This window comes from Trifolium pratense, linkage group LG4 (genome assembly GCF_020283565.1).
Source record: "Trifolium pratense cultivar HEN17-A07 linkage group LG4, ARS_RC_1.1, whole genome shotgun sequence".
Classification (NCBI taxonomy): domain Eukaryota; kingdom Viridiplantae; phylum Streptophyta; class Magnoliopsida; order Fabales; family Fabaceae; genus Trifolium; species Trifolium pratense.
Window position 1 is genome coordinate 51,873,173 of NC_060062.1, and position 9,349 is coordinate 51,882,521.

Here is a 9,349-nt window from a genome sequence, read left to right on the forward strand (position 1 = left end):
AATGTGATGTCCCTATCAATCGTAGGAATTCAAAATGAAAACTTAGAATTATAAGTTAGTCGATCTATTAGGATATGATGGTATTATTGATTTTTATTTATTTAAATGACTTTGCAATATTTTGAATGCATATGGAATTCAAATTCCAAAAGCAAGAACTACTCTATTAATTATTTCGTAATATAAAAACTATTCCATTAATTATATTTTAATAATTTAAATTAATATAAGGAGTACTACAACCACCGTACAAAAAAGTTATGTTCTAATCAATCAATAACAAAATATATAGTGGACTAATATAATTAATACCAAAAATAAATAAAATTATGCAGCATCTCCATATACCATACTATAGTACCAGAATAGCCTTAATCAGATCTAAGATGTTCTTTATTTCAACTTTTCCCTCTCCTTAAAAAAAATAAAAATAAATCTAATTCCTTATCAATATTCATAAAGATCAAACTACAACATATCCTTAAAATCAGCCCTTCTTGTAAAAACTTGAAGAAAAAACACAAAAGGTATCCAAAATTCCTCAAAACTTTCACAATAATTATATAATAACATCAAAACTTGTAAGCACATATAATATATGCTTATAGGTAATTAAAGAGACTAAAAATAAGAAGAAAAGAGAAATTTGAAAGACTTGGATCCTCTACATAACTGCGATACATTTTAACAGTAATTAAAGAGACTAAAAATAAATGAAAGATAAATCAGAAAGACCGAAATCTTCTATAGTTGTATTACTACTACAATATTGTAACCGTAGAAGATCCAATTTCGACCGGGTCAAGCGCAAAATCCTTGTATGTTAAGGACTATTTGGTGGTGTATCATGGCCCACACCAGGACTATGACCAGGACTAGTTGGACGAAAAGCATCACCTTGACCATCCTTGTCATCATTTTTAGTATACCAACCAAAAGAAGGAGCTTGTGGACTCCTCAACAAAACTCTAGGGATAGCTGGTGGTGCTTGAACATTCTTCCCTAAAACTTCCATTAACCCAAAATTTTGCACAAGAATAAGATAAACAAGAAAGCTTAACATAACGGTTTTCTCTTCCATCACTAGAGCTAGAAGATTAATATTTAAAACAAGTAATTAATTAAGTGATGTCTTTGATGAGCTTGTTGAGAGTGGTATTTAACATGAGATTCTTATAAGGTCCCACGTGAGATGATATTCTTAAGTTTTTCAACATGATGATAAATTAAAGGATTAATAGCACATGGATGTGTCGCTTAAATATTGATCAATGGGCAGAGAGATAAAGGTGTTTAAGCACTTAATTACTTTCTCTGCTTATCAAAAAAAAAAAAAAAAAAAACTTAATTACTTTCTCTAATTAGTAAGTCCAGCATTTGTTGGCTATCCTAGTGATTTCCTATTAAGTCAAAACTTGTAAACAAAGTTTTGATCATTAGATTAGACAACACTAAGAACACTTGGATTTAATAATATGCTTAATTCAAAAATGGTAAATTTAATTCTTCCACTAAGTAAACTCAATCTTCTCTTCGCCTCCTTTTTTTTTCTCTGTGGAAATACAGCCGGTTTTAGATCGACTGTCGTAGGCTTTTCACACAGTTTAATGTAATAATCGATCTTGATCGTTGTTTTAATATTGGACGGTTTAGATTTCAACTCAGTTTTATCATGTGAATTAATCTTAGTCATTCATCTTGATCTCGATCCTTAACTCAGTTTTAATATATATATATATATATATATATATATATATATATATATATATATATATATATATATATATATATATATATATATAGGTTTTGGCTAACATGCACAAGTGCACCATATGGTGCATGACTGCATGGTGCACAAATCATCGATTCCATTATAACGAATACGAATTTTACAAAATCCACCGTTGGATTGAAAGTTTATATCATATAGATTGAAATTCTGGTACACAGTAGACAAGTGTTGTCCACGATGTTCAGACACTTGTCGTAACACTTGTCTTAGCAGTAAGAACAATAAAGCAGAGCATTAAAAACAGATACTGAAAAGCATAAACAACACACATAATTGTTAACCCAGTTCAGCCTAACAGCCTAATCTGGGGGATACCAATCCAGGAGGAAATTTACTATCAGCAGTATTAATTCAGAGCTAAACTCCCCCGTTTACAACTCCTCACTTAATCCCTACCCAATGCAACTTCTACCTAGGAACTCCTAGAAATGAGACCTCGTCTCACTTCCCTCAACCTTACAACCAGTAAGGATTTCAATAACAACAGAATGGAGACACTCTCCTTGACAAAGATGAAGACACACTTCAATAACATCACCACCTAGCCAACGACTAAGTTCACAATTTGGAGTTGCTTAAAAGCTTCCTCCAATTACAATACTCAACTCATTACCTATAGGTTTCTGAGTGAGGACATAGTGACCATCTCACAACCCGAGTGGTTCACTTTACACCAACTCTCCTAGAGAGTGGCTTAAAGACACGAAACCCTAAAAGACTACATCTTTGATATTCTATTTTTGCTTCAAGTTTCGGTGAGTAAAATAGGGTTAGCAGCACCCTTTAAATAGCAGAGCCTCGTGGGCTTTTCACAATGATCCAGCTCCAAGAAATCTTCTAGATGCAAAATATATATTTTTACCAAATCTTTCTTTGCATCAAATATTCCTCCCATAAATATATTTGTTGTAAATATATTTTAAAATTAAATCTTCTAATCTTCTTGAAGCACAAAGATTTATTTGAAATAAATCTTTTATATTTTCTGCAGCAATCTTCACAAGATATATTTTTGAAACAAATATTATATTTTCTAAAAGTTATTTTATTCCTTTAGAAAATAGAACTAGGGTTCAGCTGCCTTCTGAAACACATTGATCACGTGCGCCTTGTTGAGTAAGAAACCACGAAACAATTCTTCAATCAAATCTTTGAAAGATTGAGTAGAAAATAAAAACGCTAGCTGGCGCGAACAATCAGACATACAAGTGTTGTTACATCTGTCTCAACACTTGGTGTACGCACATATGTCTCAACACTTGGGGTCAGCACATATGTCTCAACACTTGGCTAAAATATGTTTTTGCAAAATGTAGCCAACATACAAAAACCCAACAATCTCCCCCTTTGGCAAATTTTGGCTAAAACAATATTAGACCACTATATAGAGAGATACAGTATTACCTTTCCTTCGAGTCAACATGATCACACAACTAGGAAAGAAAGTAACACATAATAAAACTACTTCCAAGAGAGGTAGGTAGCATCAGAGGCAATGCAACAGCGGAATAAACACATATAGCCTCACAAAGCAGATAGAGAGAAATAAACTCTCACAGTGGATTCAAAGATAGGAGAAATAAACTCCTACAATCAGAGTACATCCATTCAACAAAAGATCACCAGGGAAAAATAAATTCCCACAAATATAGAACTAGGAAAAATAAATTCCCAGCCACCAGAGAATAAAGCCAAGATGTCTCAGCATTTGGCATCACACTTGTCACTTATTCATACTACCACTCCCCCTGAATTTGTGCATGACAGAGAACAAGCATACAATGTAGTCAACCATAGGAACTACAACATCCTTGTAATAGTAGAAGCATTCAATCAGAGTGATCAACGCTTAATAGTTGTTGTAGACACACATGTGTGCATTCCTAAATAAGCATGTACAAGTTACCCATATTTCTATGAATGTAACTAACTAAGTCACCCATATTGCTATGAATGTGACCCAAATCACCCATATTTCTCTGACTGTGATCCTAAGCATAAAAGTCATCCATATTTCTATGATTATGACTAAGCACGATGAATCATCCATATTTCTATGACTATGATAATGATCATGCCCTATGCTATAAATTTAAATGCTTTTTGAAATTCTTGCAACACATCACACAGAGCTGAAGGTAACATTTACTCCACTCAGACATAGGCCTAGAAGATTAACACATCGCAGGAAGAACCGCAAGAACCGCAACAACATACACACCAGATGTCAGCACATCTGTCCACACATCACGCAGATAGATCTTACATATCACAGATCACTACTCCCCCTTTTTAGCCACAAATTCTGACAAATAAAGTCAGTGTGCATTAAACAAAAGAACAGAGGCATAGAGGTACCATAGCAGTATCAGAAGTGCAAGTTACATAACAGAGAGAACTAAACTCTCACAAAAGAACCTCATACTGAGAAAAATAAATTCTCACACATCAGATCAGGATGTCTAGACATCAGGCATGACATCACACATCAGGAACATAGCACTCCCACAACCATCAAGCACACTATCAGAGCATAAGCTAGCATTATCAGGCTAGCTACACACTACTACTCCTCCTGAATAGCATTACTCCCCCTCAACATATGCATATATATAACTCACACTCCCCCTCAATACGAGCATAGAAGCATAAGAACATCAATACGAGCATAGAAGCATAAGAACAACAACTTCACCAAATGTAAGAACATCAGTCCACACATTTGTCCACACATACACTACTCCTCCTTTTTAGTCATAATTTTGACAAACATCATACATATCAGAACACAGAGTAGCAAAAACAGAAATATCCAGAGTGCACATATTACAGACCATAGGCACATACAGGTGCTAGAAATCCAGGGCCTAGCCCACAAAAGATACGGAGAACAAAAGTAGTGGAAAGAGAACATGCACGCTTTCATCCACAATACCATGACCAAACTCTAGTATAGCATGAAGATCATAAGTCATAAGACATAAACTTATACTATCTTCATCACATCAACCACATAGTGCACTGAGCTACTACTACTGAAGATAACACCACGGGATACATACCTTATCATATATAAATCAGTAGTGGAGAAACCATATCATATCCACCACATCAAACTCCATAGTCAACACTCATAAAATAGACTTTTTCCCCTTGTTTCCACAACATGACAAGAGCATGAGAGAACATTGTTCTTGGAAACAACATGTACCAACCGGCAGAGAAAACAATGTTAGGAACATGTGGTCCGACAAACGAAATCTATAGTCATAAGTCAAAGACACTCCCTTTTTGGCTTTGGAGTGCTTCTGATCTTTCAATCTCAAAGAGTCGTCTCATAATACTCTTAGAGATTACACCCATAAAGGTTATTGGTAGCTTCACCATAAACGTTGTAGCTTTGCTTCATAGTTAAAAACATACTCACCAAAAATCCAGCTTTTCATAGCATTATCTCCTTTAAAACACAAATTTCTATTTCTAGACATTTTCTTCAAAATGAATGAAACATTCTCTAAGAGGACAGAAGAGATGTCAACTTTCTTCCTGTCAAGTGACATGATGCCCAGAACATCATCCTCAATATTTGGCTTATAGTCAACCACATTCTGGCATTTTGGTGACAGATGTTGTACACAATGTTGGAACACTTGAGATAACACGATGTTGAGACAGATGTTACAACATCTCGTACCAGAACAGACAAGTTATATATTCAACACAGATGAGTATTATTCAGTTTCAATCTCAAGAGACATATACCAAAAGCATCTTCAACAATAGATATATTGTCATCACATAAGAACATCAAACTAGAGATTTTAGAAACAGGTCTGAAATAGTCACATACAATAGTAGTAATCACCTTTGATCATCACATATCTGAGCATTATCGCATCTGATCACATATAGTACTTCGCATCAGAATGCACATCCACAAATAGTCATTACATGACCAGTTCTCGTTCGGTCACACTTTTTGCAATACCTTGATCAAGTGGAAGATCATCAGGATCATTTTCTTCCACCACATTCAAAACATCAATACTCCAAACCACCATTAGGTTGATCTACAACCGCATTAGATTGAGGACTCTTAGAACCACACCAACCTTAGTTTAGGGGATCGCAAAACAGATTTCAACAACACTAACGGGTTGGTCCATGATGTTTCAACATCCGATATGACATTAGACTCAGGTGAGGTTTCTTTGGGGGACTCAACCACAACTTTAGTGAGGGATGACAAAGTGTCAGAACCAACAACCTTGGAAGATGACACATGCACAATTTCAACAACAATGTCATCAACAACAGCAACATTCATACTAGATTGACAGTTTGAGAGGTACATCTGACAGATGTTCCAACACTACCCACAACATTTGAGCTGACAAAACCTTTAACATGAGTAACAACATTTGATTCGACATTAGGGGTTTTGATAGGTTCAAGATACAAACATGTCATAGTATGAGATTCATTGACAACAACAAAAGGATCACCATTCCTACCATTACTTTTGTGATTCATCTTTCGTCTTTGTTCTCTATTAGCCAAGATATGACATTTACTCCCAAACACATGGAAATATTTAACATTTGGTTTTCTCCCCTTCCAAAGCTCATAGAGGATAGATGAGAACTCATGACTAATTCTTCAGAGGAGCAGAAGTTAGAGAATTTAGCAGTTTCAAATTCCTTCCGATGGTCACTTTTGATCCTAATAATTATACCCTCCTTCTCTCTTTGGAGGCGTTTGACAAAGGTCTTTGAAGACATTAAAAGTATTTGATTTTTCTTTAATAAAATTTACCCAAGTAAATCTAGAGGAATCATCAACAACTAAAAAGACATACTTTTTTCGACCAAGATTTCCAACTTGGATAGGTCTCATCAAATCAGCAATCATCTCTTTTCTGGTCATGAAGTCAGAAGTTTTCTTGCCAGATGTTGCAACATTATGTGGGACATTTGTCCCTTCAACTATTCTATAGTGCAATGTGAGAGGAGATTCCCTCTTACAGACAACATTAGAGCTGATCAAAATACTTGGATGCTGATCAAGAATAATACTACAAAGCACATTGGAAATGTTGTTGGCATCTTCACATCCAAAGACTTAGCATGCTTAGTAGTTTGAAAAATATAAGAATCAAAATCCCATTTGGTCTTGGTACCAACAATGTAGATAAAGTTACTCAAGCCTATAGCACTGTCAGAAAACTCTACCTCAGCTTCAGGTTCTTCACTCCTGCCCAAAAACTTATTAATCACAGCAGGTGAAAATTCAACACATCAACCCATGTCAAAAACCTTCATGAATTCTTTGCTCAAAGGATCATCACAGTCTTCAGTTTCCTGCCTTTAAGAGCTCTACTAGACTCAGTAAAGTCAGTTATCATTTGCTGCCTAGTGGGAGCACCAGCCTTTTGCTGGACAGATGTACCTACACCAACATCTACACATGTCCCAGACAATAACTTTCTACTAACAGTTAAATCACATTATCTTCTTCAGGGAACATCAGCATCCATAAGAATAGTTGAATGTTGGTCAAGAACAATACCACACAGTAAAGTAGGAAATGCTATGGGTAGTTGCAGAGCAAAAGATTTAGCATGTTCCAAAGTGGCATAAAAGACATAAGCACCATAATCAAACCTGACCTTAGTTCCAACAGCATAGATGAACCTAGCCAATTCTTTGGCTACATTACTGGAATGAGTGGTAGGAACCCAATTAACAGCAGCAATTGTCAGGAGTTTTAAGGGTCATCACAATTGTCAGCAACATTCACTACAAATTCCCTTACCAGCTTATCAAAACAGTCACCTAGATCAGACATTGTTCTCATCAAACCTGCATGTGTAAGTACATCAGCAACATTTTTGCATTTTTGGAATGTCCTCTTTGAGATTCTTCTCAGGCGCCAGTCTCCCGTTGAACACAACTTCTAACTTACAGACCCATTCTCCAAATGAAAAGAGACATTATCTAGAGGAGTAGGGGGAACAGACAAAGGAATTTTCTTCCTTCCTACACTTTTCCTAGATGTGCCACCAGATGCAGCTACATCTGTCTCCAGTTCAAACTTAGAATCACTTGTAGGATGAACTTTTCTTTTCAGACTCTTTTTCTTCTCCCCAGTAACAGATACATTATTACTCTTTGTCCTTGGTGGACCATACAAAGGTTTCTTCCCAACAGATCTTGTCACCTTTCATGATTTAGATTTATGGACAAGTGTACCAATAGTTGTCACATTCCTACTTCTGATTCTTCCTACAACATTAGCACTAGGTGTCTTATCTAGTGACTTGTCACCAGCCACTATGTCATTCACAATGACAACATCAGGATCATCACCCACACTTTTGTCAACAGAAGGTTCTTTATCAGCAAACAAAGACCTAATACTCTCATCAGATTTAGAACAAACCACAACATTATTACCAGAGTTATCATTACTTTTCTAGTATTCTTTTTCTCAATAGTATTCATCTGGTAAGAAATATCTGAAACATTCTGATCTATTACAGTTTCAGGTGCTGCAGATGTATCAAAATATGTGGCAGTTGCAGGTGCCACAAATGTACCTACACTTGGTACAACATTTGTCTCAGGGATAGTTTCCTTGAGAGTTTCACCAACACAGTCACTTGTGGCCTTAGTGGAAGCACCAACATCACAATTAACAATGGCAGGGGGACACAAGAGGATCAACCATCAGTAGTTGATCAACCTTCAATACCAAAGAACAATAATCCTTCGCTCCCAAAAATAATAACTCATCCTTGCTAGAAACAACTGAAATGCCTATCCTAGGTGATTTGGATGACACTCCAAAGTGCAGATAACAATTCAACCATAGGTTGAAGCAGCTCCAATGTTCATAATCACATGAAGCTCTTTTCACTACAACAGAACAAGAGTTCTATGCTCTCATAGACTTGATAATACCAAGTTAGAGTAAACAACCTCCATCAGCTTCAGAATAAGGACTCCTCATTAATAACTTCTCATAGCACTCTAGAGAATTATACATTCTCCCCTTCAATAGCTGCACACCTAGTGGTTGGTATACACAAGTTACTCTCCTCCAAACAGAATCTGTTTCATGGCCATAAACAAGATTCCATAAATCTGGCTCCTTTGATCAGAAGGATTTTCCAGATGTTAGAGAAAATGTCCTTGACATTTGAGCTTGACCTCCACATAAAGAATCTGAATGAGATATCTTTATCAAGCTTCCACAGGAAAAGCAAAACACATATCTGCATACTGCTGGTCAGATGTACCAACATCTGGGAGGACATCAGTCCCCTTCAAAAAAAAAGCACACCAAGAGATCCTTTATCAAAGCCACTGGAGGTTGGCTTTTAGGGTTAGAAGCAAAAATAAATTGCTCACAACTTCCTTCAGATCTCTCTTCAACAAACTCATATATGAGTGCCTTTATGAGTGGACTTGAGATCACCCTCAAGTATCGTTGGCATCTCCAACAAGTTAGTTGAACCTCTTCAGAGGAGAACAGAGTGTTGCACACTCAAAACCA